This window comes from Crocodylus siamensis, chromosome 1 (assembly GCF_052110815.1).
Source record: "Crocodylus siamensis isolate JL-2025a chromosome 1, ASM5211081v1, whole genome shotgun sequence".
In the NCBI taxonomy this organism is placed as follows: Eukaryota; Metazoa; Chordata; order Crocodylia; family Crocodylidae; genus Crocodylus; species Crocodylus siamensis.
Window position 1 is genome coordinate 34,969,010 of NC_143395.1, and position 25,294 is coordinate 34,994,303.

Sequence of the window (25,294 nt, forward strand, 5' to 3'; positions counted from 1 at the left end):
GAAGAAACCTCAAGGACAGAACTGAGTTCCAGTTAACTTAGTTTGCAAACTATATAAAAACAAAGAAAGTATATACAGACACAGGTTATTCATGTTTTGGTTTTGGCAAAAGAAGATTGAGAAGCAAGTAGAGAGCTCCCAGCCTATTTAGAGATAAACTAGTCAGTTTCTATAGTGTACATATAAAAGACATTAAACTTTACAAATTCATTACTATCAGAACTATTATAGTGGAATATACTACATACAACAAGTATGTTGTATAACTGCATTTTGGAAAGTGTTTTATAGGTGTCACAACAATATCTGCACCATACTTAGCTTTGCTTTGTACTAGGCACCTGTCATGAACAAATGTGGAATTAGTGTCATATAGAACATTATTAACTGCCTGGGCTTCATTTTGGCACATCTACTTGCCACTTTCAATGGCAAGCAGGATATAAGGTACTTGCATTTGCATTCTCAGTTGGTACTTGTTGATTATGCTAACATAGACCATGTTTCCATTAACTTGGTTTAAAAGCTGAAAGTAGAGGTTGATTAACTATAACTATAATAAATTATTTCCTAAATACTGAAGAACATGTTTCACTCTCCAGAGTGAATTCTTAATCTTTGCAGTTTGAGCAATAATGCTCATCAGAGGTGGAAACTCTAGGAACCAAGGCACTAGACCTTTCAGAATGACCTTCTGACATTTGAAATTCTTGCTCCTATTCCATATGTCAAAGCATAACAAGGTAAGCAAGCAAACTTCCTTTTCTCTTGCAGTGGATAGTAGAGCCTTGAGATCGTCAATAGTACTGACCTGTCCTTTGGAGAAATTAAACCATACTTCTATCTACTCCTCATGCACTTGTTTAAGAGGAGAGCCTTAGGCTAGGGAAAGACATTAAAAAAGCCTGAGCCTGAATTGATTCAAACATTGTAGGTTAATCTAATCTGCCTAGATTGAATCAGTTTGCAACTGCCCAGACATTCCCTCTGGACTGAGGAAATGCAGTCACATGCCTGCAGTAGCTCAGGCTAGAATCCCTGGGATGCTAAAGCAGCCCTCTCTTCCTTTCCACAGTTCTGAACTGAGGGGGAAGTGGGGGGAAGGAGGGGGGTAGGGCCATGCCTTGGCAGGACCTCTGATTAGGGAGGGGTGTAAACCCCCACCCTGCCTGGACAGTCTCAGGCTTTTCCCCACTCACTGCTCAAGCTGCTGTTGCCAGCCCCCAGCCCTGTGGCTAGCACTGTGATGCAAAGGCGGGGTAGGGGTGCAGTGCATACATCTGTTGATGATACTTTCAATATCCCTCTCCCAGCTTCTTCATACTATCTGCAATCCTGACAGGTGAGGGAGCTGGCAGAAGACTGATAACACATCATTTATTAGCCCTTCAACAAAACAAAAGCATGTCTCATTAGTTCAAGCTCTTCTTAAACAGCTTTTTCTAAGGAAGGAACAGAGGGACACTACCAGCTGACCTATTGACTAGCTCCAAAAAGCCCCAATGCCTAGGGCCTGTGAGACTGGGTTCTGTGGAGCTGGGGTCCATACTGTGGGAGATGGGAGGGAAGGAGGGGGGATCCCTGCTTGAGCAGTAAGCACTAGGGGGGAGGGAGAAGAGGGGCAGGGGGAAGACAGGCATACCCTGCTGTGCCTGCAGTCTGCACTGGAGCTCTGGCCAGGGAGCAGAGAGGCAGGACCAGCCCTGTTCTCCAGAGCAGAAAGTACAGCCCAGAACTGCAGAGCATCTGGGGTGCTGGGGGACTCTGTTTTAACTTAAACCAGGAAGGGGTCTGTGACAGACATTGCATAAACTGGTTTGATCCAAATCAGTTAAGTCTGATACTACATTTAACCAGGTTATCTTAAATCAGATTCAGCCATTCTGAAACTAGTTCATGTGCACTGAACTTATGTTGTATTGCAGGTTTAAACCAGTTTCTGATCACTTAAACTGTTTTATGTGTAATGTCTGTCCCTAGTCTTAGAGACATATTGCACCTATTTTTCCTCATCCATAATTCATTGTCTGTTGACCATAACAGGGTCTGTAAGAGGGGAGCCTAGCCCTGTTACGGAGAAGAGGGTGCCAGGGAAGGAAAGGCAGCAGGGTCCCTTTAAAGCCTGAAAGGAGTGGGTGAGCAGCTTGCAGAAGAGGGGGAGCAGGGACCCAGAGGGGAGAAGCCAAGCACTGAACCAGGGGTGTACACTTGCAAAACCCAGCCCAGTCAGCCACCTGCGGGACCCAGCAGGGCAAGAAGAGCAAGAGACTGATAACATATGCACCCAGGGAGCAGAAGCCTGGTCAGCTGACAAGGCGGAGATGACTGACAGATATAAACTCCTCTGAGGCCAGAGGAAGGTGACTGGCCACAGCAGTACAGGGGGACAGAGTCCCTAAAGGCAGTGGTGACATGTAGGGGGTGCACAGGGTACACATACAACCCCTGAGAGTGGTGGCGCATCCCCTGTCAGGCCACACTCCCCACTTAGGTGATGGGCAGAGAGGCAGGTGGGAGCATCAGTGCCCCTCCTGTGAGCGCCAGCTGGAATGAAGTGCTGGATGAAGCAGCTGTGGCTGCTTCCAGAAGTGGTTGTGACCACTTCCAGGAGCTCCATGGCCACTTTCAGGTGAGTGAAATTAGCCTTGGGAAGACACCCCCCCCCTCCACCCAGTCAGTGCGATTGCCTGTGAGGGGACTCCCCTCAGACGGTGACTGGTCACTGGGGGGGTACATGCCTCCCCTCACTCAGATGATACCAGTCACCCATGCCCCAAAAAAGGAATAGCTGCTGCCTGAGAGAAGGGACCTCTATTGATCCATGAATGAAGCAAGTGCCCAGGAAGTACTGAAGATCTCCTTTTTTCCCTCCCTTCTCTTCTCTTCTTTTGTGCCTTAGAAGGCCCCAGGAGGGGGTTACAATGAATGGAAGGCAATTTTATATGCACCCTGGACAAGCCCCAGAGGGCCTGGGGGAGGGAGTGCAGAGTTTGCCTAAACAGGCTAAGAATTATGTGTGGTGACACCAGAGGGGCCTGGGGAAATAGGGTACCCCAATGAACATGGACTGTCTTGAGATCCCAGTACAGGTATACTCTCTATTCTTTTTATTTTCTGGTCATGAAAATAGTAACACCCAATGTACCAGAGTAGCTGTGAGTGGAAGCAAGGAGGCTGCAGAGCAGAGTGTCCAGTGAACTGAATTTTTTCCTGTGGGATTTTTTATTTTATTTTATTAATTTTTTTTTTTTTGGACTTTGGGAGCAAGAAATCTGGAAGGAGACCAGAGGCCAGACTGGCCAGAAACTGGAAAAAAGCAAAATGTAAGAGACACTGGAGCTCAGCAGGTCTGGCCACCTACCCACCAGTAGAAAGGGGGAACAGAAGAAAGAGAGAGGGGGAAAAGCCCCACACAATCCCATCAGAGTTGGGGCTGAGGACAGAGTGGGGAAGCAAGGTGCCTATAGCTTTGGTTTATGTTCCCTAAAGACAGTCTCTCAAGAAAAGATCTCAACTAACAGCAAGACATGGCAGGATAGAGAGAGAGAAAAAAAGAGGAGCTAGACTAGGGGAGCAGACTAGGGATAGCCAGGTACTGCCCCACCACAAAGGGTGCACCTAGTTTTCTCAGAGTAGTACCCTATTATAAGTCTATCATCTGTCTAGGTTACAAGTAATAATAGAATAGATGGCAAAATCAGTTACCTGCTATTATACTTGCATCATGTGTACTCATTTAAACAAAACATTATCAGCAGCATGATATGTAAACTATATAATTACTGTTGGGCTAATGTTCATATCTAGTAGTTAGTCTTGTGTAGGTGTCTCTACCATATGAAATAATGAAGCAATGGTGGACTAGATTTTATTGCCGCTGCATGCAGGAAAAGGAATGATGCCCTGAAGCTAGAAAACTCTGCCACTGAATAATGGCCACCATCACAGCAACTAGCAATTCTGAATCATCCTGAAATAGGTCTAGCCAGAATTCAGAGAGCATGAAGAATCCTGATATCAACTCAGATTATTATGCAACAGTAAAAAAAAAAAATCATTTGTGCAACGAGACCTCCTTTGAGCCCAGTGATGAATAATTGAAGGCCTGTTCTGTGACATGAATTTATTAACCCTAACTATATCTAATTTTTTAAGACTCCTTATGATTGGTAGAGGGCAACTGATAATGGAATGATAAACAATCTGACAGGATTAATCTGATTATTTCATCCAGCAGAGTTTCCCTTTTATCTTTATGGGGCAGGGACAGGGTACCAGACCCTGCCACACTCCTGTGGAGATGGCTGTGCCTGCTGGGAACTCATACATCCAGGTCCTGCCATTTGGCATGGCTCCTGCATTCAGGGGACTGCAGCTGCCTGCAATCCTGGAAGCACAAGAATATGTGCTCCAGGGAAATTGGCCCTGATTGGCCCACATCAAGAAGCAGGCAGTTTAAAGGAAGGACGCCAAGGAGAGTTCAGCATTTGGTGTCCTGAGCATGGGAAACTCCACAAATCATCAGTTGAGGGGAGAAGCCCTGAACAATTAGCCTCCACACCCTGGACCCTCATGAGCCACTGGGACCTGGACAAGCAAGGATTGACCCTACTCTCCATTTTAGGTAAATAGACACAATCGGGGGAGGGATGGAGTGGGTCCTCCACAGAAACCCAAGCAGGGATGCAGCAGGCAGCTTGTCCATGGGGAACAGTTGGTGTAGACCAGCCAAGAAGGGGGAGAGAGAGAGTGAGAGAAAGGGAACCAGTCTACTGGGAGGAGTGGGGACCTAGAAGGAAAGAGGCAACCAGAATAAAGGAACAGGTTATTTGCATCCTGCTGATCAGGAGAGAACTGAGTAGAGACCAGAAACTGAGGCAGAACAAATCCAAGGAAAAGAAGGGAGGAATACAAGTGATTCTCCTTTAATTTTGATTTATAAAAAGGGAAAGTATGAATTGAAAGCCAAGGAGAAGAAGCCCTCTCTTCAATTTAGCTCCTCTAGACAGGTGAAGAATACCAGAGAAAGGGTGGGGGAGAAAAAGGGAAACCTCCCTGAAGATTTCATTTAGAGCTGGAAGAGAAGCTATACCCAGTTCCCAAAAAGGGGCAATTAACAAAGTTAAGGCCAGGAGGCCTGAGACCCGCCTAGAAAGAAATGTGAATGAGTTCATTGGAATGATTCTTGATTTAATGATTCTTGATATAATGAGGCCAGAACAACGTAGAAGAAATTTTGATGCTGCATGTTACAAACCAGAGAGAGGCCAGGATATTTTCTGCTCACCATCATCAGAGAATAGTGACCATCAACCTAAGAGGAAAGGGGCAGTCTGTAGGAGGAGGTGGAGCCCTGCAAAATATCAGCAATTGGGGAAGACTGACCTACATATCAAGAACATCCATCTTCCTGAACATCAATTTTCTGTCAAGGCATGACAGGCAAGTGGGAAAGAGAGACAGAGGTCAGTGGAGCCCAACACAGTTACGGGGCAGAAGGACATAGCCTGTGCACACTCTAATATTTAATCTAATACATTGTTCAAAAAAAAAGAATGCATTCAAAGCATTTCTGAAAAATGTCTACAGATATTTCTCAAGCACTAGGGGAAAAAAATAAAAGCATACTTATGTTTCTGGTGAAAAGGGTGAGAGGTGTTAATTTTCTCCAACTAAGTTCCTTCTACATCTTCTTTCCCCTCAAATAATTCCAAACTTCATTTAAGAAATTATATTACACATCTGTTTTATATTATTTTACCTCATACCTGGGGCATGAGGAACTTTGTCATCTGCTGCATAAATGGCATGGTCATGTGGGCACACCCTGACTGATGACTGTGGTCAGTGATGGTGACCTACTATGCCTGAAAGGCCTTGACCTTTATGTGGCTGTGCTGTATCTGGCCTGACAGCCCTTCATAGACACGAGTGTTCGACCACCCTGCCTGAACTCAGGTTCCATCTCTACCTCACCGCACAGTGCCACAAGGTCACCAGTCTCCTCCATGGACTAGTTGGGGCCATTGGTGATGGGGACAGTGATGACGAGGCCATCAGGACTCCTGGGCCAGCTCTTGGGGCTCCATTGCTGTCAGCCATCTAGGCTGTCCCTGTGATGCCAGACCTGGGCAGTTGCCTGCAGTGCCCAGCTCAAGGGCACAGCATAGGACTGGCATCTGCACAGTGAGGCAATGCCCCACCACACCCACAGCCCTTGGTCAGACTGCTAGGGATGGGTTGCAGGCAGTTGGAGCTGGCCCTGGTGGCCAGAAGCTGGGCCTGGGTGCTGGCCTGAACAGCATAGACCTGGCAGCCACCCAGCACTGCGGTGCCAGTCAGCAGTGCAGGGGTGCATGTAGGCTTGTGCAGCTAGCCTGTGGCCTACACAGGGGGACACAGGAGCCTGGAGTGACCTCAGGCTGCCTTCATGTGCCCCAGGGCTCAAACTGCCTGTAGCCTTTTAAGGACCTGAGGCTGAGACAGGCATACAGGTGATCCAGTCCTGGGGCAGGAGAGGTTCCCAGTCCAGAGCCCTGGGGCTAGTGTCAGGCTGGACTCCTAGTGGTGGGGGCTAACCAGGAACAAATTTGCTCCTGGGTATCATCTACATGAACAACCCTGCACAATAAGTACTCACAAGTAAATTTGCTACTTGCATTTGTAGGTAGCAAATGTACTCATGAGTAGTGTCATTTTACTGTGCAGTAGGCATGCATGCACTGTGTAGACATGCATGCTGACTGTGCAGTAAACTATGCTACTGTGCCTAGACACACCCACAAACTAGCAAAATTGAGAACTTAGAAGGTTTCAAAATTGGTTAAATGTAAAAAGACATCCTTGGAACCCAGACTAAGTAGCAACATATTAGAAAGCAAAAGCCTCAAGAACGTAGTAGTTTATCTACCTGAACAGCACTCTACTAATCCACAGAAACCTCAAGAAGGAAGTGATATCATAGGTGAGAGAGGAGACTACGGCATTTACTAAACTAAGAAAATGTGTGAAAATTAGAAATAAACAACACAAGATCAACACTGAGAATTTTCAATTCAAATACAATCTTAATACAGATAGACAGAACTATGAAAGCATTAAAAAGGAAACCAAGCACAGTTTCAGTGAGTGCATGTGAAAGATTCTGGCCATTGGGTGGACAGATTTTGTCACCAACAAAGGATTTGAAAAATGAACAATTGGCAGCTCATGTCCATCAGAATCAGAAGGAAGCACTGGACAGATTTGGGGCATGTACTGCAGATGTCAGTATATAGACCCCAACATTAAGTCATCAAATAAAAAGACAGTGTTAGGAAGAGGGAAAGAGAAACCTAAGGAAGATTCTTTAGGAAGGTAGGCGTAGTTGATCTCAGTGCTATAAAGATGAAACCAACAGCAAATGGGAAGAATAGAAGATTGAAGTATGCCACCATTTATACAGGAAGAAAACAGTGTAACACAATCAGTAATTATTTATCACACTTCATGATGGTTAAGTGTTTTGCATAACAGTATATATTTGTGAGGAAAAATATTAAAGCATTTGTGTCTCAAAATAGCAGTACAATTTGCTTTTCAGCAAATTATTTTTTCTTTTTCATATTTACATATGAAATACAATGTAATGTTAAATCAAAATATATGTTGAATCAGAGCAAGTTGCATTATGAATATTGGCATTTATTATATAGGGTTCTTAACATCGTTAGAATGTTATTGCTTTTAACAGAATAAAGACATTTAAATAAATGGCAAAGTTCAACAAGCTTCCAATTTGATGCATTTAGAAATATTTTAATGGGACTAAATGGGTTTGGTCTTAAATCCATTGAAGTCAGTTCTAAACCTAGGATTCTATGATGTGTGTGTGTGTGTTTGTGTGTATATATATATATATATATCCCCTCCTAGTTCAATCTATCTGTCACTATCTGGGATCTGTCATGCTAAACTTTTAGTGAAAAAGTGTTTGTAAATAAAATATTTGGGTTTTTTTTGCTAGCTAAACACTGATCCTTACCAAAAAATGTTATTTGCCCATGAAAACAAACAGGTTTGGTAGGAACTAATAAATAATTCAAGTCCAAATCTCACCAGGATGGCACAGCAAGTGGGCACAGAGTAGTAGCCTTAGGCTTTATGTTTCATAGCATCCATAGAGGAATCCTGAGCATCATGCAATGGATGTCCCTACATTTTATTGCTATATGAGCATCCTAATTGTTACTTTTAAACTAATTCATTAATTAAATATGCATATGTTTTCACTTCCATCTCATATACTTTGGGTGACAGTCATTTATACAAAAAATAGAATTTGAGGAACTTGGGTCATGTTTATTGTCTTTCATTAACTACATTTCTGTGACAAGCAAAAGAAAATTAGTATAAAATAGAGACATGGAGAGAAATATGTAGTTTTGCTATGTTGCTCCTATTTGTCCAATTTTAATTTACTACCATAAAATCTCTTATATGTTACAAAATCTGGAAACTAACGTAGCTGGCTAGGACTAAAATCCCTAGCCGTTATGTTACTTTGTTTGGAAACTTAAAACATTTTGCAAGAGAAGAAAAGATATAATATTAAAAAGAAAAAAAGAACTTTGTCTCTGATGTGTACTTTCAATCTTGTAAGCATTACATTTTCACAACTAACTAGCCATTCAATATCTTTTATGTGCATGAACTACAAGACAGAGCAGCATGTATACTCTGTACAGCATACATAGCAAGTTGCTGCCATTTAAATTGCTGTCAGCCATCTAGGCAGCAGCCACACATTTTTCTTTCATGTGTATAATCACATTTAATGCCTAATCAATCTTTATTCAGGCAAAACTGTCACTGACTGTAAGTGCTAGAGCCAAATGTTGTCATTGGAGGCTCTGATGCACACAAGAAGCCCTTACACATGCATATTATGGCAGAATTTGATAAATATTTTAATCTTTATTAATCTTTTTTACTTTTTCCCCCTCAACTGCAAGTCAAAGAAAGGAATGTGATTTACTATGAGAAAAGTTCCTCCTTTACAGCAATGAACAATGACCTAATGTAGATGCATTTAAAGAAAACAAAGATGAAAAATGGGTATGTTAATGACTAAATGGCTGTATGGCTACAAAGAGTATGAGCAGTGAAGCACTACCAAAGTCTTGTGAGCCTCTACTAGCCAGCAGAAAATGACAAGGATTCCTCCTTTTTCTTCTATATTTTAGAAGATAACTTAAATGATACTATCTTCTACAGTTGTGTAGTAAAATACCGTATCTGTTACAGCAGTTGTGATTTTAGGATCAATGTTTGAAATTGCATAATAGGTACAATAGGTACAAGATCACAGAGGCTATTGCTTTTGATATTTTGGACAACTAAAGGCAATAGCTTTTCCCTGTACCATTAATTGCCCATGCAATAAAGTTAGTTGTCTCATTCTGGGCATGGGGACACACAACAAGGGTTATTTTTCTAAGGTAGTATTGTCATATTGGATTGGAAGAGGGGTCCATCTGGCCTTATCTTTTGTTTCCAATGATGGCTGCAAAACAAAAACAAACAAATCAGTAGGTGGTTATGAGATAATTGACTATGGCAGGTTCCTGACTTCAAATAGTTAGAAGCTGTCTTATGCACTTGAAGTATAAGAATTTATACCCTGTCAAACACTTTAAAATTACTATAATAACTCTGTGTAGTATTGTTATTTGTATAAAAGTTCTTTTTTTAAACTTACCAAACCCTGTTCCAGTGATGTTGATTCTATATGCTAATTGTAAAAGATGTGGAAAACAATTTCTGTCATCAGGAACCTGTAATTTCTTAACCAGCTTATATACCAGCTGTCATGGAGAGAGACAGATGGTGAAGGCATGAGCTGAACACCGGCAAGAACCAGCAAAGGAAAAGAGAACCGTGCTTTCAGAACAGCTGCTCGATGAAGCTAGAGCAGACCCGGAGAGAGAAGGAGGAGAAAAGAGCTCCAGATGAAAACAGAGTGAGAGTCGTGGGGCACAGGAACAATAAAGGAGCTGATTGGGAAAGTGGGGGTGAAGAGGAGTTGGGGTTCAGCTGGCTGGACGAGATGGAGAACTGTGTGAAGCCAGGGAATGCTGACTTAAGCATCATTGCTGAGGACACAATCTAGGAGCTGGAGTGACTTCAAGAAACAGATGGTCAGCCAAGAAGAGATGGCGGAGCCCTACAGTGACAAGTAAACCTTTTTTTTTTTTATTGCAAGGTCAGGTTGGGCTAGAGCACCTTTGCAAAGAAAAAACATAAAACGCAATAAGTCCAACACTGCTTAGGATGCAAAAAAAGGGAAGACATTTTTTTTGTTGGACTTATACCCCTGAAGAAGAGAAAAAAAAGGGGACCTAGGCTCACTGAGCCCTAAGGACTGGAACTCTTCATTGTTTATAATACCTGAGTTTATTTTGGGATGCTTAGATAGGGATCCTGGATATAATACTTACCTCCACAGGAGAAATAATTGATTAGTAGCTTGGGGAACAGGCTTCTGGCATTTTTCTTCAGCCTAGAATGAGGTGATACCTGAGAAACAAACTTTCTGTAGGCCTTTGTCACCTTGCGCTGGATGCTGAATTCCAGCAGGCAATGATCACTGTCGCTCAGGTGGTCGAGCACCCGCAGCCCCCTCACCGGAGTGCCAGGAGTTTTCAAAGATCTGTGCCAGGGGCTGGGCTATGATGCTCACCAGCTCATTGAGTACCCTGGGGTGTAGATTGTCAGGGCCGGATGACTTGAAGGTGTCCATCTTCTCAAGACGTTCCTTCATGAGGTCAGCATTTATGGAGGGCAGGGGATTTCCCCCCCCAGGTTCTCTCTGTCCCATAGCGGGCATGGGCGTCCCATGGGACTGATGAAAGACCGATGCAAAGTACCCATTTAATAGGTTGGCTTCAGTAGTCAGTTGCCCCGTCTGGTTCAGCAGGGGTCTAATGTTGCCCTTGCTTTTCCTTAGGCTCCCCACATATCTGATAAAGGACTTTTTATTGTCCTTGATGCTCAAAGGTAGTTGGAGTTCAGTTGCATCTTTGGCTTTCTTGGTTTGCTCCCTGCAAGACCGGACTAGTGCAGGATAATCCTCCTTCGAGATGAATCCCGTCCTCCATCCTTTGTAGGCTCTGCTAGGTCCCTGGAGAGCTGGGGGGCTGCTCTGCCCTCTTGCTGCCTTTCCTTCAATATGGAATAGACTTACCTTGTGCGTTGAGGATTGCTCTCTTGTGGAGCAACCACCCTTCTTGAACTCCCCTCTCCCTGGGTCATGGTCCCTTAGCGCCTGACTGACAAGCCTCCTGAGCTTGTCAAAGTTGGCTCTTCTGAAGTCATGTTGCTGACTGACTTGCCAGCTTTACAGCAGATGGTGAAGGTGATCAGCTCAGGGTAGCTGTCACCCAGCTTCCCATCAATCACTAGGTTGCTGATTAGGTCATCCCCAATAGCCAGTACCAGGTCGAGCAGCGCTTTGCCTCTCTTTGGCCCATAGACTTCTTGAGTCTTGAGTGGTCCTCCTTTGGACCCTCTCAAGGTGAGCCACATCCCTCTTGAAGTGCAGCACCAAAAACTGGATACAGTATTCCAAGTGCAGCCTGACCAGTGCCACATAGAGGGGAATGATCACCTCCCTCAACCTGCCTGTGATGCATCTGTAGATCCACGACAAGGTGTGATTAGCTTTACTGACTGCTTCCTTGCATTGGTGCCTCATGTCCATCCTGGAGTCAACAATGACTCCAAGATCCTTTACAGCCACTGTATTGTTAAGAAGGGTGTTCCCCAGCTTATAGGTGTGTTGCAGGTTCCTTCTCCCTAGATACAGCACCTTTCACTTGTCTGCATTGAATTTCATCCTAATCTCATCCACCCACTTCTGTAATCTGTCTAGATCTAGTTGTATTCTGTCCCTCCCCTCTAGTATGCCCACCGCTCCCCACACCTTTGTGTCATCAGTGAAGTTGGACAGCTTGCTTTCCACACCAACCTCTAAGTTGCTGGTAAAGATGATGAATAGCACTGGCCTGAGGACCGAGCCCTGGGGATCCCCATTGCCCACGTCCCTCCAGGTTGAAAATGAGCCATCCACCACTGGATGCAACCATTGAGTCAATTTGCCACCCATCTGACTGTGTAGACATCAATGCCACAGTCACCTAGTTTTTTTATGAGCATAGGGTGAGAAACACAGAGGCCTTTCTGAGTCCAGGTAGATGACATCCACCTCAACACCACATCCAAGGACTTTGTGACCTGGTCATAAAGGAAACAAGGTTAGTCAGGCAGGATCTTCCTGCAATGAACCCGTGTTAGTTGGCCCTGAGCATTACCTCCCATGCTGGTCCCCCACAGATGTGCTCCTTGATAATTTTTGCAAAGTTCTTCCCAAGGACCAAGGTGAGACTAACTGGACTATGGTTACCCAGGTCCTCCTTTCTCCCCTTCTTTATATCGGTGCTGATCTGATATCAGACCACTGTCTTGGTGCACTTTTACCTAACGTTCAACTGTAATGACAGCTATCAATAAGATGTGCAAACTTTGTGACATACAGACCTACCAAATATGTGATACAACACAGTATCAGTTTGCAGGTACTGTTTTGAGCAACAGGACCCAGTTTTGTAGGATGTTGTACAGGTTTCACAATTATATTTTTTGGCTATCTGCAGAAAGGTTTAATTGTTTGCCAATAAATGTAGGTGTAGGAATGCATATGGCCTCATGGTACTTTAAAAATTAGTCTTAGATACTATTATGACTACCTCAATGGTTAGCTATTAGCCTTAATATTCAGAGGTGTTTGACAAATTTTATTTTAAAAGTAGAAGGTTGTTATATTGTTATCCAACAACGTAGACTTGACATATATTATTATAATTTTATAACAGTTTATAAATGCTATTTATTATTTGGACTGATAACACTATAATATTAAAATATAATTGTTTATATGCAAATTAAAGTGTACTCATTACAATATCATAGCAATATTTATACAGTAAATGCTTGTTTGTAGTAACATATAAGTGCCCTTCTGCTACACTGTTCATAAGTTGCTGTAGCTCCTACAGGGAGTATCACCTGGGTACTTGGTACGGAAAATGTTATATGAAATATTGTTAATAACAGGTCACTCTTACCAGTGTCAACTGCATTTTTATAGATACTTGTGGATTTCAGATGAACAACAATAATAACCCTTTGGGTAATGATTTATATTGCCACCAACTACTGAAGCCTTGAAGTGACATTTTTAAAAAAATATTTTTTCTGATGTGCAAATAGTCTTAGCAATATTTCTTTTATAAATTAGATTTCATAATACTCTGAAAGTGTGTTCCTGAGTCAAATATTTAGGCTTCTGATTTGAGTCGATAGATGTGAGTGTTCACTAGGGCTGTCAAATGATTTTAAACATTAATTGTAATTAATTGTGAAATTTAAAAAAAACAGTTGAGATTAATCACAATTTTAATTTCACAATTAAACAATAATAGAATTCCAATTTATTATAAATATTTTTGGATGTACACAAACCTAGGCAGTCCCCAAGACCTGGCCCTCCAATCCGTGTCCCCCCCAAACACTTACTTGTGAGTCTGCTCCCATGACCCTTCCTGTTTGGCTGGTGTGCATGTGGCTGTGGCTGTGGGTGTGCGGGGGGTTTTCTGTGTGTCTCCATGTGTGTCTGTGGGTGAGTGTAGATGTGTGTCTGCCTGTCTGGTATGCGTGTGTGAGTGGGTGTCTGTGTGTATCTGGACGGCTGGGGTGTGTGTGTGTTTGTGGCTGGGCAGCAGCAAGGGCAGAGGGGCTGCTTTTTTCCTCAGCACACAAGCAAACACACAACAGCAAGGGGAGAGCAGCATGAGCGGGGAGGCAGTTAGGAGGGCCAACTGCACCTTGTCATGCATCAACAGATGCATCTCTAGCAGGTCCAAAGAGGTGATCCTCCCCCTTTATGTGACACTGGTCAGGCCGCAGTTGGAGTACTGCGTCCAGTTCTGGGCACCACACTTCAAGAAGGGCGCCACACTTCAAGAGGGATGTCAACAGCATGGAGAGGGTCCAGAGGAGGGCCACTCGTATGATCAGGGGACAACAGGGCAGGCCCTATGAGGAGAGGCTACAGGACCTGAACCTGTTCAGCCTCCAAAAGAGAAGGCTGAGGGGGGGGATCTTGTGGCCTGTTATAAACTAGACAAGGGGGATCAGCAGGCATTGGGGGAGTCACTGTTCCCCTGAGCACCACCAGGAGTGACCAGGAATAATGGTCACAAGCTGGCAGAGGGCAGGTTTGGGTTAGATATCAGGAGGCGCTACTTCACGGTCAGGGCAGCTAGGGTCTGGAACCAACTTCCAAGAGAAGTGGTGCAGGCTCCTACCCTGGGGGTTTTTAGAGGAGGTTAGATGAACATCTTGCTGGGGTTGTTTGACCCCAGTACTCTTTCCTGCCATGGCAGGGGGTTGGACTAGATGATCTGCTCAGGTCCCTTCCGACCCTAGAAACTATGAAACTATGAAACTTTGCTCTCCACACCTCAGTCAGTTCTGGAGCAGCCTTTTGGGCCTCTCCCATGGACCTCATCTGCATGGAACTGGGTGACAATTCAACTCTGGGCCAACTCCGTCCCTAGCCCCATACCGGGCCATGATGCTCCTTATTCAGGCCAACACCCCCACCCCTATGCTGGGGCCAGGGGTCTTTCACCCCTACAGGCTCAGGCACTCTTCTCAGGCACTTTTCTCTGAACAGGTTCTCCTCTCAGAGGGGCAAACCCACACACCTGGCTCCACTCCAACTTCTCTCTATGGCCTAGGTTTTTACAACCCTGTGGGCTGAGGTGCTCCTCTATGAGCGTACCTAACCTCAACTCTGCCCTTTCACTAATAGGGTCCTGGGTCTTACACTCCATAAGCTAAGGTGAGTCTTGGTAGGCATACCTGGCCATGCTGATCCCCTAGTTTCATAGTTTCATAGTTTCTAGGGTCAGAAGAGATCTGAGCAGATCATCTAGTCTGAACCTAGGGGATCAGCATGGCCAGGTATGCCTACCAAGACTCACCTTAGCTTATGGAGTGTAAGACCCAGGACCCTATTAGATGCATCTGTGGATGCATGACAAGGTGCGGTTTGCCTTCCTAACTGCCTTCCCACACTGCTGGCCCATGTTTATCTTGGAGTCAGTGATGACCCCATGATCCTTTTCTGCCTCCGTGCTGACAAGAGGGGAGTTCCCTAAACTGTAGGTATGGTGCCGGTTGTTCCTCCCGAAGTGCATCACCTTGATCACTGATGTAAGCCATCATTTAATGGGGTCTGGGGTTATTGAGGCAGCCCCACCCGCCTTTCACTGGGGAAGTTAGCAGTCCTTGTACTTACATGGGGCTCCAATGCCATCAGCAGTCCCACCAGATCTCCCTTCCCCATCAGGGTGCAGTTTTTGGTCATGCCCAGGACCAGGGGCCTCTTCCTTCCCCATAGCCTCCTCCCTTACCTCTGAGATCTTCCTGGAGCAGTAGTTCAGCAAAGTGATGTTTCGCCTTTGCTGTCTGGCAGCAAACTAATGCCACAGCCCAGGGAGCTGGGCTCTAAAATGGCCACTGTATTCAAACACCTTCCTGATGTCTGCTCCAGCCCTTAAAGTCATGGAGCACTGAAGCTTCTCCATCACAGGGCTACTACCCCTTTACTGAGGGGGAGAGGCCCTTGAACAGACTTAAAATGGCAAAGAGGCCTTAAATAAAATAGTAACCCACCTCAGGTGCAGGCAGTGACTGACAAACCTGGGGCAGAAATAGACGGTCAGGTGACTAAGGGAGAGACTCATAAGCCCAAGGGCTGATGCAAAAGGGGGTCTGGCTAAAGTAGCTACAGGAGGCAGAGCTCCAGGGAAAGGCCAGTCTGGGCTGCTCACACAGTAAGGACTCTGTGCTACAAGGAAGCTAGAAGAAACACTGCACCACCAGCAGCAAAAGATAAATGTCTCTAGCCTTGGTAGTAATGCTACCACAAGGCAAGATTAACCCTGGGAGGGGAACCTTTAGTTTTGAGAGTGGATACTGATGCTTCTGGCTTGTATTAAAATCATATAATCGAATGTGGCCAAAAGGGGAGGACTGAAGACCAATTGGGTGCTCAAAGGGCAGTCAACACAGAACACTTGTAGGGCCTGAGGCCCAGTGGGCTATGTGAGGACAGAAGTCCAAATACTTCAGAAGGAGGACTGTTACTTGTCAGAGCAAAGACTAGTGGACACAGCCCCAGAACTCAGGAGGGTGAGACCAGTGAAAGGGCAGAGTTGAGGTTAGGTACGCTCACGACCAGGAATTCTTAAGTCAGCTCACGGAGGTAGTGAAGTCAAAGGAATGGGGTCGTCATGGGGGACCTGAACTTCCTGGGCATCTCCTGGGAAGAGCAGTCAGCCAAGTCTGACCCCTCATGTAAGTTCCTAGCCAGAATGCAGGACCTCCATCTAACCCAGGAGCTGCACAGCCCCCCCAAGGGAGACGCCTTGTTGGACCTGGTGCTGGCCACGGGCGACGGCCCGGTGAGGGGGCTGCGGGTGCTCGACCACCTGAGCGACAGTGATCATTGCCTGCTGGAATTCAGCATCCAGCGCAAGGTGACAAAGGCCTACAGAAAGGCAGCAGCCCTAGATTTCAGGAGGGCGGACTTCAATGAGCTCAGGAGAACAGTCGGGGAAGCACTGAGGTCCCAGAGGGGAGGGGAGGGGAGGGGAGCCAGGTGTCCAAGGAGAGTGGTCGCTCCTTAAGGAGACAATCCTCCAAGCCCAAAGGGAGGATATCCTAACACGGATCAAAGGGAGCGGGAGAGCACATAAGCCCCCATGGCTCACCAAAAGCATCCGGGAATGTCTCCTGGCCAAAAGGGAGGCGTACACCCAATGTACGGATGGGAGGGGCCATCACCAGGGAGGACTACACTGCAGTTGCTCGGCCATGCAGGGGGGCAGTCAGGAAGGCCAAGGCGGAGATGGAACTGGGACTAGCTTCCCGGATTAAGGACACTAAGAACTCCTTTTTTAAATACATAGCGGCTAAAAAGAAGGTTCCGGGCAATGTGGGGCACCTGCAGGACATGCTAGGCAATTTGGTCGTCACACCGGACGACAAAGCCAACGTATTTAACGATTTCTTTGCCTCCATTTTCCTAAACAGGGACCGGAACAGCCACCCGCTCTGGGCCCCCCTTGGATCCCAGGGGAGGCGCACCTAGGTCAAGGGTTAGTGAGGAACCAGTTAGGGAACTTCTGAAAGGACTGGATCTATTCAAATCAGCTGGTCAGGACGATCTCCACCCTAGAGTTCTGAGGAAATTGGCTGAGGTCATTGCAGGACCCCAGGCACGGCTTTACGAGCACTCGTGGTGCTCTGGTGTGGTGCCAGAAGACTGGAAAAGGGCCAATGTGGTCCCCATCTTCCCAGGAGGCCCTGGGAAACTATAGGCCAGTTGGTCTTACCTCGATCTTGGGCAAGCTTTTTGAGAAAATTCTTCTGGCGCGTAGCCACGAGGGGCCGGCAGGAGAGATTATGCTTAGGGGCAACCAACACGGGTTCGTTACCAGCAGGTGCTGTCAGACCAACCCGCTGGCCTTCAATGACCAGATCACCAAATCATTAGCTGCAGGGGTAGCAGTGGACGTAGTCCTCTCCCTGGCCGGGGGTCTGGCAGAGACTACAGGGACAGGAGGATCTGCATGGCTTCCCCCTACCCTACCTCCCCTACTGCTCGCTGCTCAAGCAGGGATCCCCCATTTCCCACAGCATCTGTGGGTCCGTGGGACTGGGGTCCAAGCTGTGGGAGATGGGGGATCCCTGCTTGAGCAGCGAGCAGTGAGGGGGGGTAGCGTAGGGTAGGGTAGGGGAAGGGGAAGCCATGGAGACCCTGCTGTCCCTGCAGTCTCTGCCAGACCTCCGGCCAGGGAGAAGAGGGGTATGTTGTATGCTAGCTAATGCCAAGAGGCGGAGGGGCCAGCCCTGCTGTGGAGCAGCAAGCCCTGCCCAGCCCCGAGAGCATGCCAGGATGCTGTGGGAGTCTGGCTTATTTTAAACCAGCAAGGGGTCTGGGACAGACATTGCATAAACTACTTTGAGCCAAATCCGTTAAGTCTAACAGCTGCCTGCCGGCGGGGTGTAGTCGTGACCGAGTGGTTAAGGTGATGGACTCGAAATCCATTGGGGTCTCCCCGCGCAGGTTCGAATCCTGCCGACTACGCTTCTGGCTTTTGGGGGTCCCCCCCCACCCCCCGATTACTAATCCATGCGAGTACTAAGGATGTGGCCAGGAGAAGCCCTGATTACCAGGCTCTGGGCTGTGTGCTAAAGGAGAGAGGTAAAGAGCTGGTTTTGTCTTCTGTCCTACCAGTGAGTGGCCGTGGAAGACGGCATGCAATGTGCACGGCGGAGACCAACTGGCAGCTTTGGGAATGGTGTCTAGAGGCGGGCTTTGGCTTCCTCGACAATGACTGGCACATCACAACAAGAGAGGTGCTCCACCTTTCCCCTAAAGGTAAGCGTGTGTTTTCTTCCAGGTTGGCGGATCTCCTTCGGCGGGCTTTACACTAGGCTTGTTGGGGCAAGGGGAAGACGAGGGTGGAGGAAACATCAGACTGCCAGACCAAGCAACAGCCACAAGTACAGCCCAGCCTAGACCGACGAGCGGAACATATACACGGCTAAGCGACAGGGGCCAGGACAACGCTGACATTAGGAGGCCAGTGCACACATCCACAGGAGGCCTCAAATGCCTCTACACAAACGCTCGTAGTATGGGAAACAAGCAGGAGGAACTTGCGCTCCTGCTAGCTGACACCAACCCAGACACAGTGGGCATCACTGAAACGTGGTGGGACTCAACGCATGACAGGGTGGTGAATGCCAAGGGCTATCGGCTGTACAGGAAGGACAGGATAGGAAGGAAAGGTGGGGGCGTGCCACTCTATATTAAGAAGGGATACACATCCTCGTCAATTAACAAAGACTCAGAGGAGGGGGACTCTGAAGGGCTTTGGGTTACAATGCAAGTCAGTCAAGGGGAAAGAGACTTAACGCTGGGGGTCTACTACAGACCTCCCAACCAAGGGGAAGAGCTCGACCAGGAATTCTTAAGTCAGCTCACGGAGGTAGTGAAGTCAAAGGAATGGGGTCGTCATGGGGGACCTGAACTTCCTGGGCATCTCCTGGGAAGAGCAGTCAGCCAAGTCTGACCCCTCATGTAAGTTCCTAGCCAGAATGCAGGACCTCCATCTAACCCAGGAGCTGCACAGCCCCCCCAAGGGAGACGCCTTGTTGGACCTGGTGCTGGCCACGGGCGACGGCCCGGTGAGGGGGCTGCGGGTGCTCGACCACCTGAGCGACAGTGATCATTGCCTGCTGGAATTCAGCATCCAGCGCAAGGTGACAAAGGCCTACAGAAAGGCAGCAGCCCTAGATTTCAGGAGGGCGGACTTCAATGAGCTCAGGAGAACAGTCGGGGAAGCACTGAGGTCCCAGAGGGGAGGGGAGGGGAGGGGAGCCAGGTGTCCAAGGAGAGTGGTCGCTCCTTAAGGAGACAATCCTCCAAGCCCAAAGGGAGGATATCCTAACACGGATCAAAGGGAGCGGGAGAGCACATAAGCCCCCATGGCTCACCAAAAGCATCCGGGAATGTCTCCTGGCCAAAAGGGAGGCGTACACCCAATGTACGGATGGGAGGGGCCATCACCAGGGAGGACTACACTGCAGTTGCTCGGCCATGCAGGGGGGCAGTCAGGAAGGCCAAGGCGGAGATGGAACTGGGACTAGCTTCCCGGATTAAGGACACTAAGAACTCCTTTTTTAAATACATAGCGGCTAAAAAGAAGGTTCCGGGCAATGTGGGGCACCTGCAGGACATGCTAGGCAATTTGGTCGTCACACCGGACGACAAAGCCAACGTATTTAACGATTTCTTTGCCTCCATTTTCCTAAACAGGGACCGGAACAGCCACCCGCTCTGGGCCCCCCTTGGATCCCAGGGGAGGCGCACCTAGGTCAAGGGTTAGTGAGGAACCAGTTAGGGAACTTCTGAAAGGACTGGATCTATTCAAATCAGCTGGTCAGGACGATCTCCACCCTAGAGTTCTGAGGAAATTGGCTGAGGTCATTGCAGGACCCCAGGCACGGCTTTACGAGCACTCGTGGTGCTCTGGTGTGGTGCCAGAAGACTGGAAAAGGGCCAATGTGGTCCCCATCTTCCCAGGAGGCCCTGGGAAACTATAGGCCAGTTGGTCTTACCTCGATCTTGGGCAAGCTTTTTGAGAAAATTCTTCTGGCGCGTAGCCACGAGGGGCCGGCAGGAGAGATTATGCTTAGGGGCAACCAACACGGGTTCGTTACCAGCAGGTGCTGTCAGACCAACCCGCTGGCCTTCAATGACCAGATCACCAAATCATTAGCTGCAGGGGTAGCAGTGGACGTAGTCCTCTCCCTGGCCGGGGGTCTGGCAGAGACTACAGGGACAGGAGGATCTGCATGGCTTCCCCCTACCCTACCTCCCCTACTGCTCGCTGCTCAAGCAGGGATCCCCCATTTCCCACAGCATCTGTGGGTCCGTGGGACTGGGGTCCAAGCTGTGGGAGATGGGGGATCCCTGCTTGAGCAGCGAGCAGTGAGGGGGGGTAGCGTAGGGTAGGGTAGGGGAAGGGGAAGCCATGGAGACCCTGCTGTCCCTGCAGTCTCTGCCAGACCTCCGGCCAGGGAGAAGAGGGGTATGTTGTATGCTAGCTAATGCCAAGAGGCGGAGGGGCCAGCCCTGCTGTGGAGCAGCAAGCCCTGCCCAGCCCCGAGAGCATGCCAGGATGCTGTGGGAGTCTGGCTTATTTTAAACCAGCAAGGGGTCTGGGACAGACATTGCATAAACTACTTTGAGCCAAATCCGTTAAGTCTAACAGCTGCCTGCCGGCGGGGTGTAGTCGTGACCGAGTGGTTAAGGTGATGGACTCGAAATCCATTGGGGTCTCCCCGCGCAGGTTCGAATCCTGCCGACTACGCTTCTGGCTTTTGGGGGTCCCCCCCCCCCCCCGATTACTAATCCATGCGAGTACTAAGGATGTGGCCAGGAGAAGCCCTGATTACCAGGCTCTGGGCTGTGTGCTAAAGGAGAGAGGTAAAGAGCTGGTTTTGTCTTCTGTCCTACCAGTGAGTGGCCGTGGAAGACGGCATGCAATGTGCACGGCGGAGACCAACTGGCAGCTTTGGGAATGGTGTCTAGAGGCGGGCTTTGGCTTCCTCGACAATGACTGGCACATCACAACAAGAGAGGTGCTCCACCTTTCCCCTAAAGGTAAGCGTGTGTTTTCTTCCAGGTTGGCGGATCTCCTTCGGCGGGCTTTACACTAGGCTTGTTGGGGCAAGGGGAAGACGAGGGTGGAGGAAACATCAGACTGCCAGACCAAGCAACAGCCACAAGTACAGCCCAGCCTAGACCGACGAGCGGAACATATACACGGCTAAGCGACAGGGGCCAGGACAACGCTGACATTAGGAGGCCAGTGCACACATCCACAGGAGGCCTCAAATGCCTCTACACAAACGCTCGTAGTATGGGAAACAAGCAGGAGGAACTTGCGCTCCTGCTAGCTGACACCAACCCAGACACAGTGGGCATCACTGAAACGTGGTGGGACTCAACGCATGACAGGGTGGTGAATGCCAAGGGCTATCGGCTGTACAGGAAGGACAGGATAGGAAGGAAAGGTGGGGGCGTGCCACTCTATATTAAGAAGGGATACACATCCTCGTCAATTAACAAAGACTCAGAGGAGGGGGACTCTGAAGGGCTTTGGGTTACAATGCAAGTCAGTCAAGGGGAAAGAGACTTAACGCTGGGGGTCTACTACAGACCTCCCAACCAAGGGGAAGAGCTCGACCAGGAATTCTTAAGTCAGCTCACGGAGGTAGTGAAGTCAAAGGAATGGGGTCGTCATGGGGGACCTGAACTTCCTGGGCATCTCCTGGGAAGAGCAGTCAGCCAAGTCTGACCCCTCATGTAAGTTCCTAGCCAGAATGCAGGACCTCCATCTAACCCAGGAGCTGCACAGCCCCCCCAAGGGAGACGCCTTGTTGGACCTGGTGCTGGCCACGGGCGACGGCCCGGTGAGGGGGCTGCGGGTGCTCGACCACCTGAGCGACAGTGATCATTGCCTGCTGGAATTCAGCATCCAGCGCAAGGTGACAAAGGCCTACAGAAAGGCAGCAGCCCTAGATTTCAGGAGGGCGGACTTCAATGAGCTCAGGAGAACAGTCGGGGAAGCACTGAGGTCCCAGAGGGGAGGGGAGGGGAGGGGAGCCAGGTGTCCAAGGAGAGTGGTCGCTCCTTAAGGAGACAATCCTCCAAGCCCAAAGGGAGGATATCCTAACACGGATCAAAGGGAGCGGGAGAGCACATAAGCCCCCATGGCTCACCAAAAGCATCCGGGAATGTCTCCTGGCCAAAAGGGAGGCGTACACCCAATGTACGGATGGGAGGGGCCATCACCAGGGAGGACTACACTGCAGTTGCTCGGCCATGCAGGGGGGCAGTCAGGAAGGCCAAGGCGGAGATGGAACTGGGACTAGCTTCCCGGATTAAGGACACTAAGAACTCCTTTTTTAAATACATAGCGGCTAAAAAGAAGGTTCCGGGCAATGTGGGGCACCTGCAGGACATGCTAGGCAATTTGGTCGTCACACCGGACGACAAAGCCAACGTATTTAACGATTTCTTTGCCTCCATTTTCCTAAACAGGGACCGGAACAGCCACCCGCTCTGGGCCCCCCTTGGATCCCAGGGGAGGCGCACCTAGGTCAAGGGTTAGTGAGGAACCAGTTAGGGAACTTCTGAAAGGACTGGATCTATTCAAATCAGCTGGTCAGGACGATCTCCACCCTAGAGTTCTGAGGAAATTGGCTGAGGTCATTGCAGGACCCCAGGCACGGCTTTACGAGCACTCGTGGTGCTCTGGTGTGGTGCCAGAAGACTGGAAAAGGGCCAATGTGGTCCCCATCTTCCCAGGAGGCCCTGGGAAACTATAGGCCAGTTGGTCTTACCTCGATCTTGGGCAAGCTTTTTGAGAAAATTCTTCTGGCGCGTAGCCACGAGGGGCCGGCAGGAGAGATTATGCTTAGGGGCAACCAACACGGGTTCGTTACCAGCAGGTGCTGTCAGACCAACCCGCTGGCCTTCAATGACCAGATCACCAAATCATTAGCTGCAGGGGTAGCAGTGGACGTAGTCCTCTCCCTGGCCGGGGGTCTGGCAGAGACTACAGGGACAGGAGGATCTGCATGGCTTCCCCCTACCCTACCTCCCCTACTGCTCGCTGCTCAAGCAGGGATCCCCCATTTCCCACAGCATCTGTGGGTCCGTGGGACTGGGGTCCAAGCTGTGGGAGATGGGGGATCCCTGCTTGAGCAGCGAGCAGTGAGGGGGGGTAGCGTAGGGTAGGGTAGGGGAAGGGGAAGCCATGGAGACCCTGCTGTCCCTGCAGTCTCTGCCAGACCTCCGGCCAGGGAGAAGAGGGGTATGTTGTATGCTAGCTAATGCCAAGAGGCGGAGGGGCCAGCCCTGCTGTGGAGCAGCAAGCCCTGCCCAGCCCCGAGAGCATGCCAGGATGCTGTGGGAGTCTGGCTTATTTTAAACCAGCAAGGGGTCTGGGACAGACATTGCATAAACTACTTTGAGCCAAATCCGTTAAGTCTAACAGCTGCCTGCCGGCGGGGTGTAGTCGTGACCGAGTGGTTAAGGTGATGGACTCGAAATCCATTGGGGTCTCCCCGCGCAGGTTCGAATCCTGCCGACTACGCTTCTGGCTTTTGGGGGTCCCCCCCCACCCCCCGATTACTAATCCATGCGAGTACTAAGGATGTGGCCAGGAGAAGCCCTGATTACCAGGCTCTGGGCTGTGTGCTAAAGGAGAGAGGTAAAGAGCTGGTTTTGTCTTCTGTCCTACCAGTGAGTGGCCGTGGAAGACGGCATGCAATGTGCACGGCGGAGACCAACTGGCAGCTTTGGGAATGGTGTCTAGAGGCGGGCTTTGGCTTCCTCGACAATGACTGGCACATCACAACAAGAGAGGTGCTCCACCTTTCCCCTAAAGGTAAGCGTGTGTTTTCTTCCAGGTTGGCGGATCTCCTTCGGCGGGCTTTACACTAGGCTTGTTGGGGCAAGGGGAAGACGAGGGTGGAGGAAACATCAGACTGCCAGACCAAGCAACAGCCACAAGTACAGCCCAGCCTAGACCGACGAGCGGAACATATACACGGCTAAGCGACAGGGGCCAGGACAACGCTGACATTAGGAGGCCAGTGCACACATCCACAGGAGGCCTCAAATGCCTCTACACAAACGCTCGTAGTATGGGAAACAAGCAGGAGGAACTTGCGCTCCTGCTAGCTGACACCAACCCAGACACAGTGGGCATCACTGAAACGTGGTGGGACTCAACGCATGACAGGGTGGTGAATGCCAAGGGCTATCGGCTGTACAGGAAGGACAGGATAGGAAGGAAAGGTGGGGGCGTGCCACTCTATATTAAGAAGGGATACACATCCTCGTCAATTAACAAAGACTCAGAGGAGGGGGACTCTGAAGGGCTTTGGGTTACAATGCAAGTCAGTCAAGGGGAAAGAGACTTAACGCTGGGGGTCTACTACAGACCTCCCAACCAAGGGGAAGAGCTCGACCAGGAATTCTTAAGTCAGCTCACGGAGGTAGTGAAGTCAAAGGAATGGGGTCGTCATGGGGGACCTGAACTTCCTGGGCATCTCCTGGGAAGAGCAGTCAGCCAAGTCTGACCCCTCATGTAAGTTCCTAGCCAGAATGCAGGACCTCCATCTAACCCAGGAGCTGCACAGCCCCCCCAAGGGAGACGCCTTGTTGGACCTGGTGCTGGCCACGGGCGACGGCCCGGTGAGGGGGCTGCGGGTGCTCGACCACCTGAGCGACAGTGATCATTGCCTGCTGGAATTCAGCATCCAGCGCAAGGTGACAAAGGCCTACAGAAAGGCAGCAGCCCTAGATTTCAGGAGGGCGGACTTCAATGAGCTCAGGAGAACAGTCGGGGAAGCACTGAGGTCCCAGAGGGGAGGGGAGGGGAGGGGAGCCAGGTGTCCAAGGAGAGTGGTCGCTCCTTAAGGAGACAATCCTCCAAGCCCAAAGGGAGGATATCCTAACACGGATCAAAGGGAGCGGGAGAGCACATAAGCCCCCATGGCTCACCAAAAGCATCCGGGAATGTCTCCTGGCCAAAAG

At 48.9% G+C, this 25,294-nt stretch overlaps 3 non-coding genes across 3 annotated transcripts; all 3 read left to right on the forward strand.

The window, feature by feature from the left end:
* Positions 1-18,177: 18,177 nt before the first annotated feature.
* Positions 18,178-18,259, forward strand: TRNAS-CGA (transfer RNA serine (anticodon CGA)). Its single transcript has one exon. It is a non-coding gene; the product is annotated as a tRNA-Ser (tRNA).
* Positions 18,260-20,971: 2,712 nt separating this feature from the next.
* Positions 20,972-21,053, forward strand: TRNAS-CGA (transfer RNA serine (anticodon CGA)). Its single transcript has one exon. It is a non-coding gene; the product is annotated as a tRNA-Ser (tRNA).
* A 2,711-nt stretch (positions 21,054-23,764) lies between these two features.
* Positions 23,765-23,846, forward strand: TRNAS-CGA (transfer RNA serine (anticodon CGA)). The gene has a single exon. It is a non-coding gene; the product is annotated as a tRNA-Ser (tRNA).
* The last annotated feature ends 1,448 nt before the right edge of the window (positions 23,847-25,294 follow it).